Below are 11206 nucleotides of genomic sequence, written 5' to 3'. Positions count from 1 at the left end.
GCCAAAGATCTCTTTCAAAAAATTTTGGGACACCCAAAATTGTGTTGGGTGTGGACTCTATAGTGCATCCTCCCCTTGGATGAAAACCCTAGCCTTAGTCTATACAAGGGTGGCTCCTCCTCTTGGCATCACATCTTTGTTCCCTTGTTGGTTTTTATTTTTTCAGAGCTTCTCCTCTTCTTCTTCTCTTCCTCCTCCAGATCTCTTCATCCTTTGGAGCATCCAAGGCCTTTGAAGAAGAAAGAAGAAATCAGCCTTGAAGTTCCTTGCAGGCTAGCACCTCCAAGGATCCTGATCTGTGCCGATCTTCGCGTGGACTTTCTGTGGAGGTCAGATGACTTTATGTGGCTGTAAGCAACCTGAGGAACATCCTCTCCAAGCATTGGACTAGAAGAGATTAAGAGACTTCAGTTTGGTAATGGTTTCTAAACTTTCTTGATCATGTATGTTAGATCTAACAGTTAGATCTTCATGGCAGCATCGATTATATCAATGTAAGTTTTTTTTCAGATATAAAGTGCATGCTATTTCATATCATAAGTTTTGACATGGTAGTCTAGATTAGAACTTGTGTATGTAATTTAAATTAAATCATTTAATCTTACTCTTTCACTGTATAAAAATTTTAAAATTGCATGTATAGCACTACTTATGTTTCCTTCAATTGTTTCTCTAATGAAGTCAGCTTTGAGTAATTTGTCCACTTCCTCAGATATGGCCTTCTGACACTTTGAGGAGAAGCTTCGCTTCTTCTGCTTCACCGACCAGCAGGTTGGATCCACCTTCAGGTGATGGAACATCACCTCAGGGTTAATGCCGGGAATGTCTGCAGCCAATCAGATGAAGAGATCTATATTTTTCTATAAAAGAACAGTTAGCCGGCCCTTTGTTACTTCATCTAGATGTGAGCCGATCTTCACTATTTGCTAGAAATTCTTTTCCTCAATGAAATCTCTAGGAGGTCCTCGGATGGTTGGGCTCATTCTTCGGACAGATCATCCTGGGTATCCCACGCAATAGAAAGTTCAGGTTGGAACTCTGCCTGGGATGGCTGGCTTTCTCTTAAAGTTTGGCACCGAAATATTATCGAGCCATGGCTTGGTTGCCTCTGATTTGCTCTATCTCATTCAGGATTGAAAACTTCACCATTAAGTGGTAGCTCGACACCACGACCTTTAGAGTCCACAAGCTTGGACAGTCAAGGATTACATTGTAAACTGAAGGGAGCTTGACCATCAAGAAACTGACTTGAATCATCATTCATTTAGGTGTAGTACCCCCTATGACGGGCTGCCTGATCATTTTCTCTGGGATCACGAAACCTCCAGAGGAATTTTGAATCAGGGTATCAAATCTATTTAGCTGATTTGGTGAAAAACCCATTTGGACGAAGATAGAGAAATACAAAATATCAATCGAGCTTTCATTATCAATGAATATACGGTATATATTAAAGTCAACGATATTCACCATTACAACCACCGCATCATTGTGCGGGGCTAGCACAACCTCTGCATCCTGCTCAGTGAAGGTAATAATATCTCCATGCTCATCTTCGAGCCTCGACTTCTTCACCTTCAGAAGCTCTGCTGATCCAGACGATCCCTCAGTTATCATATGGATTTCTTCTTGGATGGATCGATCTTCTTCTGTCGCTTGTTCCCTTGTTTCCTGCCTGTCCTACTTCACTGGTATCGATTATGATTGAGGCAGAGAGAATGGTTGCTGAGGCAAAGAAGGTGGCTATTGAGCTCTCGAAGGTCGACGTTGAGGTGCCACCCTTCGAATGAAGTGATTTAGCCTCTCCTACCTGACGAGCCTTTTAATCTCATCCTAGAGCTGAATGCAATCTTCGGTATCGTGATCGTTCTTCCGATGGTAGAAGCAATACTTATTTGAGTCGCGGTGGTGCTCTGACTTTGTCCGTATTTTTGGAGACTCAGGCAACTCAACCCATATCTCCATTAGTACCTCCCTCCTGGAAACATTCAAAGGCGTGGAGTTAGTATAATGCCTAGGAGGTGAGGGTTGTTGATCCCTTCTCTGAGAACTTTGAGATCGATGGTTTCGGGAGCCTCCATTCTTCCACCTCTGGAATGGAGATCGAGAGCATTGGTGAGTTCTTCCCTCTTTCCTCGGAGATCGCTCCTTATTTTATCCGGCCACCATAGAATTTGTTGGGTATAAAATAACCCCAGTCGAAGTTCGTAAAAGGCCGACCCTTCCAGGGCTCTTCCGGCTTCCGACCTTATGCGGCATCTTTTTGAACTCCCTCGACCGTCCAAGCTTCCATAATACCATCCGAACTTCTCCAATAATGAGCTCCTCCATTCGTCTATCGGGCTGCTTCAAACACTTTCTGAGCTTCACAATCAGCCGATTTTCTACAGTGATCGACTATTCTCCGAATCTCTTTCAGACTTCTTCCGGCCACGAACGACTTTACTCTGAACTTCTTTTAGACTTCGTCAATGTCCGACCTTCTCCAACAGTAGAACTTCTATAGTAACCAGACTCCATCCAAGTTTTTACGACAGTCGACCACCTTCCAGAGTTCATCCGAGCTCCTACGAGAGCCGGATCCCAGCCGAATTTCTACAGCGGATGGATTCCAGACGAACTTCTACAATGGATAGGCTCCACCAACTGGATTTTTATTCCAAACTTCTTCCAGACTTTGTCAATGATCGAGCTTCTCCAGCAGCGAGACTTCTACAATAAGAAGTCTCCATCCGAGCTTCTACGACAACTGATCTTCGTCCGAGCTTCTACAATAAGCAGACTTCATCCAGACTCCTACAAGAGCCGGACTCTGTCCAAACTTCTATAACAGAATGAAATTTCAGACTCCTCCAATGTTCGACCTTCCACAGTGTCCTCAAGATTCCTCCAATGGATGAACCTCCACAATGCCATCCGAACTCTACTATCGATCGACCCTCTGTCGGATTCCTCATGAAATCGGACCTCTCTGACGGACAATCCACAGATGAGCTTCTACATCAGGCAAAATACAGACGGACTTTTTTAGCAATTGGACTCCTACCAGACTTCTCCAATAGAAAGTCCCCGTCCGAGCTTCTATAGCAGATGACTTCTGCCTGCAACATCAGCGCCCAAGATACCTGACAACAGTGGACTCGTCAGCAACCTCGAAAACATCCGAGCCTCTCTTAGACTGCTGAGATCGAGAGTCAGTCCGCTCCATTAGATGTCCCAGCCGAGCTTCAGCCGTCCAGTCCGAACTCTCTGACAAGTCGCGACAATGGCCACTACCCTACTCCACTCTCTGTAACAGATTTCACGTGGTCCCACCACTCTCTGGCAAGTCACGGCAACGGACACCACTCCACTCTCCATAATGAACTCCACGTGGCCCTGAACGGCCCCCTGATGCCACTACTCTCCGTAACAAACTTCACGTGGCCCCGAACGACCCACTACCAGGCAGTTACAGACGTCGCTGTCAATCAGTTACACTCTCCATCTATAAAAAGAGACCCCAGATACGTTCTTCTCTAAGCTCTAAATTCTATCTCGAAACTTTGCTAAAATCTCATTCGAGTGCTTCATTTTTGTTGAGGCAGAGTACTGACTTGAGCATCAGAGGATCTTACCGGAGCACCCCTAACTTCGGCTTAGACTTCCCTTGTAGGTCCCGATGACGGACGCAATCCCATCAACTCCAGCTTTTCTGACGTCGGCAAAATTCTGCACCAACAGAATTGGTGCTAGAGGAAGAGGTTTGAACCTTCGCAGTACCCTTGTTCTTAAAGGAGTACTCAACAAGATTGTCTTCGATCATCTTCTTCGACATTTTTTTCTTCTTCTCCTACCAGATCTCCACCTGATGCCTCCTCGAAAGGCATCCACCAGGCGATCCACGGCCTCCGCAGCCAGATCTCAGGGAGACCCGCAAGCTCCGACCTTGTCTCCAGTTTCCCAGGCTCCTTCTTCTCCGGCAATGGCAGTCGGCATGGAGCAGTTCGACTTGCTGGTTCAGCAGGTCAGGGGCCTCACCGAAGCAGTGCAGGCCATGCAGCAGCAACCACAACAGCTACAGGCATCTGTACGACTGGAAAGAGCATCGTCGGAGTTTCAGAATCTGATGACTGGATGGGCCACTTGGGCCAGTCGCCCTGTCTTTCTCGAAAAGAGGAAACAGAAGGCAGAGAGCCCTCCATCCGATCATGATTCTACTCTCGGAGGGTCCCTACCTCCATTCTACCAGAAGATCTTCGAGACTCATAGTCGAGAGGACCTCCTGGATCAAAGATTTTAGGAGATGAACCGACAGATCGAAGAGCTCCGTCATGCTCTCACTGCTTACAGTAAGGACATCTGTACTGATCCTCCTTTCTCTCAAATGATTATGTAGGAACCAATCCCGTCAAACTTCAAGCTCTCCCAATTCGAGAGCTACGACAGGACCTCGGATCTGGTTGATCACCTGAAGGCTTTTCGGACAATGATGCTGCTCCATGGCGCACCAGACGCCATCTTGTGTCGAGCTTTCCCATCCACCTTGAAGGGAGCAGCAAGAAATTGATACTCGACACTGAAGTCGGGTACTATCTTCTCCTTTGATCAGATGAGCCACCAGTTTGTCGCTCATTTCATCAGCAGCCGGCATCCTCGAAGAGGTTCGGAGTCCCTCATTAACATCAAGCAAAAGGAGGGAGAATCCATCTGAACTTACGTTAACCATTTTAACACCACCGCGTTGGAGGTCCGGAACTTGGACCAATCAGTTACAATGGCCGCCCTGAAGAGCGGTCTTCAAAAGAACGATCTTCTATTTTTTCTAGAAAAGAAGTATCCCAGGAACTTCGCTGATCTGCTGGCTCGGACTAAAGGATATGTCCGAGCAGAGGAAGCCTTCAAGTTAAAGGACGAGGAGGCCGCAAAGGAGCGGCAGGCGGGTGACTCCAGCAAGCTCGCAGTTGAAAAAGGGCCGAGTGAAGCTCGGCCATGTTCTCGAACTTTTTCTGGACACAAGCGTGTCCGTACTCCTCCTCGGGCTCATAGGCAGAGGAGTCCAGACCGCAGGGTTCGACGGAGCTCTCTCCTAGGAAGATTCCACAGCTACGCCCCCCTCAATGCTCCAAAAGCTCAAGTGCTGATGGAGGTCAGGAAGCAGCTGCCAAGGTCGAAAAGGATGCGCACATACTCTGAGAAGCGCAACCCTAACAAGTTCTGTCTCTATCATCATGACCATGGCCACGATACGGACGAGTGTATTCAGCTCCGAGATGAGGTCGAGGAGCTCATCAGATGAGGTCGGATTGACAGATTCATTCGACGTCGGTCTGAAGGTAGGAAAGATCGGTTGAGGGCCCTACCACAACCGGAGCCATCAAGGAGGGAGGAACAGCCTAATGATCGACCTCCAATCGGAATCATCATCACCATCTCTGGAGGATCCCGATGGGGAGCAGACCTTTTATGACTATGGAATTCAAAAAATCTACGAATATATTACCAATAACTTTGTCTTAAATAAAAGTTTCTTTCATATTCGCATATCTTTTCTTTTGGCAGAACGAGCTTGTAACGACAGGGAGTAGCTCCTTTAGACAATCGAAACTAAGCGTGTCAGAAACAAGAGGAGGACCTCATCCCGACACAAACGAAGGCCCGATTATTTAGAGACCGGATGGGGGAGAGGCCCTTGCAATGGCCCTTATGCGCCCCCATAGCCATATTAGGAACAGAAGGAGAACCTCATCCTAACATGAGCAAAATTGAAGGTCCGATTATTTAGAGACCGAATGGGAGAAGAGGCCCTTGCAATGACCCTTATGCGCCCCCACAGTCATGTTAGAAATAGGAGGAGAATCTCGTCCTAATATGAGCAAAGTCAAAGGTCTGATTATTTAGAGACCGGATGGGGGGAGAGGCCCTTGCAATGGCCCTTATGCGCCCCCACAGCCATATTAGGAACAGGAAGAGAACCTCATCCTAATATGAGCAAAGTCGAAGGTCCAGTTATTTAGAGATCGGATGAGGGAAGAGGCCTTTGCAATGGTCCTTATGCACCCCCACAGTCATGTTAGAAACAGGAGGAGAACCTCATCTTAACATGAGCAAGGTTGAAGGTCTGATTATTTAGAGACCGGATGGAGGGAGAGGCCCTTGCAACGGCCCTTACGTGCCCCTACAGCCATATTAGGAACAGGAGGAGAACTTCGTCCTAACATGAGCAAGGTCGAAGGCTCGATTATTTAGAGACCAGATGGGGGAAGAGGCCCTTGCAACGGCCCTTACGTGCCCCCACAGCCCTGTTAGGAACAGAAGAAAAATCTCATCCTAACATGAGCTGAAATTGACTGTGTCAGAAACAGGAGGAGAACCTCATCCTGACACAAATGAAGATCTGATCGTTCAAGATCGGATGAGGAGGAAAGCCTCCTCAACGGCTCCTCTACACCCCTACAACTCCGTTAAGAGCAGAGAAAAAATCCTAATTCGAATACAAAAAAAGGAGGGAGAGAAAAAGGAAAAGCGACGAGCTATGCCAGTGATAAGAAAAAAATAAACTACATCAAAGACACAAGGAACCTCGTCTCAACGAGGAAGGAGACTCTTGTCAAAAACTCTCAGTCTCTACGAGGGAACCTAACACTGGTCGGAGAAAATCAACTTCCTCAAGATAACGAGAAGTTTGGGCCCCCAAGCTCGAGCACCGAAAAGAAGCGTCAAACTCGAATGGCCTCAAAAAGATCTTCGGTCATGAACAAAAAGGACAAATCAATATGGTGATGATCAGGAACCTTCAAACAACGTCGACATCGAATAAGACAAAAGATAAAAGAAGCTTGATAAACAACAACTCAAAGCAAGAATAGACAAGATAATGAAAAAATTTCTTTTCATTTCATTAGTAAAGTGTGCATTACAAAATCTTTGAAGGTCAAAAAAGAAAAATGATAAGAAAAGAAAAGAATACATGGAAAAATAAAAAGTAAAAGAAGCTCTAAGGAAGCTCGACTTCTTCCGACTTCGAACTCTTGGTTCTAGTCATTGTCAGGGATTGCTTTAAGTTTTTGACTTCTTCTTTCAGTTTCTTCTTTCTTAAAAGCATCTCCTGGCACATCTAATGGAACCGCCAGCTTTCGCCCTCCGACTCCCGAAGCCTCTTTCTTAGAACTTCGGACTCCACCTCGGCATCCTTGACAGCCTGCTGCTCGTAGGCCAGCTGAATCTTCAGCCGCTGCAGTTCGGCCTTCTCCTGCCCAAGGGCCATGGACAGTTCTTCCATGGTCTCCCTCAAAGAGTGGAGCTCGTCAGAGCCTTGTGCGAAGACGGCCTGGACTCTCTCAGACAACTGCCTCTGAAGGCGGGCAACCTCATCGGTCGCTGTCTTGAGCTTCTTTCGGTAGTCATCTACTTGCCCGCACCAGCTGACTCGGTAGGCGTTGTAGTTCGCCTCGACGTCTTGCAGCTACTTCTGAAGGTCGGAGAATTTCTTCGACCAGTCTCGATCGTGATCGGCCTGAGTTGTGAGCCAGGACGAGCTCCCTTCCAACTGACCGATCTTCTCTCGTGCAGCCACCAGCTCAACTTCGAGGGAGCTGATCTTGAAAGCCTGAGTCCAAGATCGATCGCTGGCATATTTTTGGAGTTCCTCAAGCTCCTTAACGAAGTCAGCCTTCCTCCGGATGTAGTCCATGAAACCCTTTTTGTGGAGGTCCTAAAAGCGAGTAGCCTCCGCAGTGACTTCTGAATGGCTCTCCCTCAGTCGTGAAGTTCGTTATCCAGCTTCTTTGATTTCTTTGTCAGGTGACGAACTTTCCTTCTGAGGTCCCGGATCATCGACTTCAGAGGAATCCCCTGTGGTAGGGGAAGAGCTTCGACAGGACACTGTCACTGGGAGACAAGAGCGCCACAACATAAATCAGTGCAAGAAAACAAAAGAGAGGAAATAAAATGCAGAGTAAGACAAAGGAGCTCTCTGTAAGAAAGAATCCGATTTCATTGATTAAATAGTTCTTAAGTACAAGAGAACGAAGAAAAATTGCAAAAAAAAAGAAGAATACAAAATTAGAGATTTTGGACCTCTGGGGTAGAAGTGGGGGAGCTCGACGCCCTCGGAAGGTCGGCCCGCGACAGCCGCGGTAGTCAAGAAAGTCTCGGCTGGAGGAAGACTGGCAACAACTTCAGAAGGCCCAACTTCATCATCGAACGTCTCATCCAGGAAGCCTAGATCCAGCTCGGGAAATTTTTCGACCACCTTTTCTTGGCAAAGTTCGAAGCTCTTGATGAAGATGGCTTGGCCGAACTCGACCTTCAGATCCCTCATCTCGGAGGAGGTTTTGAACTCCTCCACTGCCCGGACCATTGCCTCTGAGATCAGGGTTGGGATCTGCGCCTTCAACTCAGAGACCTCGGCCTCTGCTTTCTTTCTTTCCTCCTCCAAGGTGGCCCTCAAGTCTGTCGAGGTCTGCCCCTCCTTCTGCAGCGCCTCTTGGAGACTCGCGACTTCGACGATCTTTTGCTTGAGGTGGGTGGCCTCGGCCAGGCGATCTTCCTCCGCCTGGGCGGCCTCCTTCCTAACATTGTTCATCACCTCGATGTTGGCGATGAGCTGGTGTCCAATCTGCAAGAGCGGCCAGAGAGTCAATATAAAAGCTGAGGAATAAGCTAGGTAAAGAAGCGAGAAGAAGAAATGAGTAACTTGACCTACCTCAAGAAAGGATGCCAGAGAGTCCCAGATCCGCTGCTCAGGATCGACGTGAACGATCTTGTGGACGACCTCAGGCAGGATGCACCCGTCGATCAATCTCTTTATTAGATCCCTATTGTTGAAGGGATTCTCCCTCGGATCTTCTTTGGAGCCATCGGCCCTCTCGATGGCAGCTCTGCTGCTGCGGCTCTTGCGGGCCAATGTCTTCTTTCTCCTTCTCCGTTCGGCCCCCGGTGCCTCTTCAGGCTGGGCCTCTGGAGTGGGAACCTCAGCCGGGGGGCTCCTTGAAGAGGCCGGGGGGACTGTGAGCTCGACGTCAGAGGAAGCGTCGACAGTAATGGCCTCCTGGGCAGGCGCGGCCGGGCTGGTCTCTTCTGCCCTTGCCCTCTTCGCCGCCCCCGAGGATGCTGTGCCTTTCCTTTTGTGAGTCTTAAGATCCTGAGCTAGCATTCGAGTTGCATCAGCGTCCATATCTGCAATGAAAGAAGATCGGCACAGCTTAGCAAAAGAACAAGAAGAAAGGGGAAGCAGCGAATGACAAAGAAAAAAAAAAATATATATATATAACAATACCGGCAGGATTGAGAGGGCTTAGGCCGACGTTAAACAAGAGTTGTTCCTTCAGGAGGTTGAAGAGAAGAGGAGCTAGATAAGCCTCGAGTTTATTGGAGGCTTCAAGGTCGTCCTGTCTCAGGCTAGAAGCCCGACGGACGGAATCCCTCAAGGAGCCCCAGAGGGGCAACCCCAGCTCCAAGGTCAGGCATCGGACGTAGAAGTACCTCTCCTTCCAGTTGTGGATAGAAGAGGGGGCACCTTTCAGCAACCCCTTTCTACCGAACTGAGGAAAAAAGTACCACCAGTCCTTTGCCGAGGGATGATGCTTGAAGGTATAGAAATTTTTAAACAAAGAAAGAGTTGGCCGAACTTCAGCTAAACTACAGAGGGAAAGAAATCCTATCAGAAATCTAAAGGAGTTCGACGCTACAGAAACTAAAGAAATATTTAAGAAGCGAAAGAGAGCAATAACAAAAGGTGGAAGCAGAAGTTGAAGCCCGACGTGGAAAGCTTCTTGGTATAAATAGAAGTAGCCGGAGGGAGGGGCGCTAATCCGGTCAGTCGATCCAGGAAGCTCCAGCTCGTACTCCGGAGGAATCCCGTACTGAATCCTAATCAGTGAGAGTTCCTCCGGAGTCAGAGAGCTAGGGATGGTGTCTGGTACAAAGATCGGATGAGGTTCATCAACAGAACTGAGATTTTGGGGGGCTGGAACGGACGAGCTCCTAGAACTGCTAGAAGAGGAAGTGTTGGAGGACATTTTGAATTAAGTGAAAACCCTAAAAATCTCGAAAAAATTAGAAAAAATAAGAAACGAGATGCTCGTGGAAAACTAAACAGGCGGAATGTAAAGGAGAAAAAATGAAAGAAGAACAGCAAGAAAAAAAAATAGGGGGAGAGTTTTGGAACTAACCTAGGCTGGTCCGAAGGATGCAGAGATGGGGACGACTCAAAGAACGCCTAAGGCCGAGAAGGACGCTGGGGAAGAACGGAACTCTCAGGAAGAAGGAGGGACCGAAGAAACTTCCAGACAAAGTGAGACCCCTAAAGGAGGGAGGTGGGTTTAAATAAGCGACGAGGTCCGACGCAATAATGATTGTGGATCTCCTCTGATCGATCTACAACCGCCATGTGTTCCACTCACCATGACAGGCGACTGAAAATGGCTGACAACTGACAGAACCATTATTGCACTGTACCTAGAGCAACACTCCAACGAGAATTTCGAAAAAATCTTTTCGGATCGTCTCGATTTGAAAAGGCTCCAGCACCAGCACGCCAAATGCCAAAATATCTGGAAACAATCGAGTACGAAAATCGAGGAAGATAACTTCGGTTGTAAAAATTTTTTTGTACTTCTTTCATTCGGAATTCAAACTCGAAAGTAGGAGGACTGTGTTGGGTATAAAATAACCCCTGCCAAAGTTCATAAAAGGCCGACCCTTCCAGGGCTCTTCCGACTTCCGACCTTGTGCGACATCTTTCTGAACTCCCTCGACCGTCCAAGCTTCCATAATACATTCAGACTTCTCCAATAATGAGCTCCTCCATTCATCTACCAGATTGCTCCAAACGCTTTCTGAGCTTCACTATCAGTTGATTTTCTACAGTGATCGACTATTCTCCAAATCTCTTCCAGACTTCTTCCGACCACGAACGACTTTACTCCGAACTTCTTTCAGACTTCGTCAATGTTTGAGCTTCTCCAACAGCAGAACTTCTACAGTAACCAGATTCCATCTAAGTTTCTACGGCGGTCGACCATCTTCTGGAGTTCATCCGAGCTCCTACGAGAGTCGGATTCTAGCCGAACTTCTACAGCGGATGGATTCCAGATGAACTTCTATAACGGACGGACTACACCAGTCGGATTTCTATTCCAAACTTCTTTCAGACTTCGTCAATGATCGAGCTTCTTCCAGCAGCGGGACTTCTACAATAAGAAGTCTCCATCCAAGCTTCCAC

This window comes from Elaeis guineensis, chromosome 16 (assembly GCF_000442705.2).
Source record: "Elaeis guineensis isolate ETL-2024a chromosome 16, EG11, whole genome shotgun sequence".
NCBI classification, from domain to species: Eukaryota; Viridiplantae; Streptophyta; class Magnoliopsida; order Arecales; family Arecaceae; genus Elaeis; species Elaeis guineensis.
Note: the sequence above shows the minus strand (reverse complement) of the source record.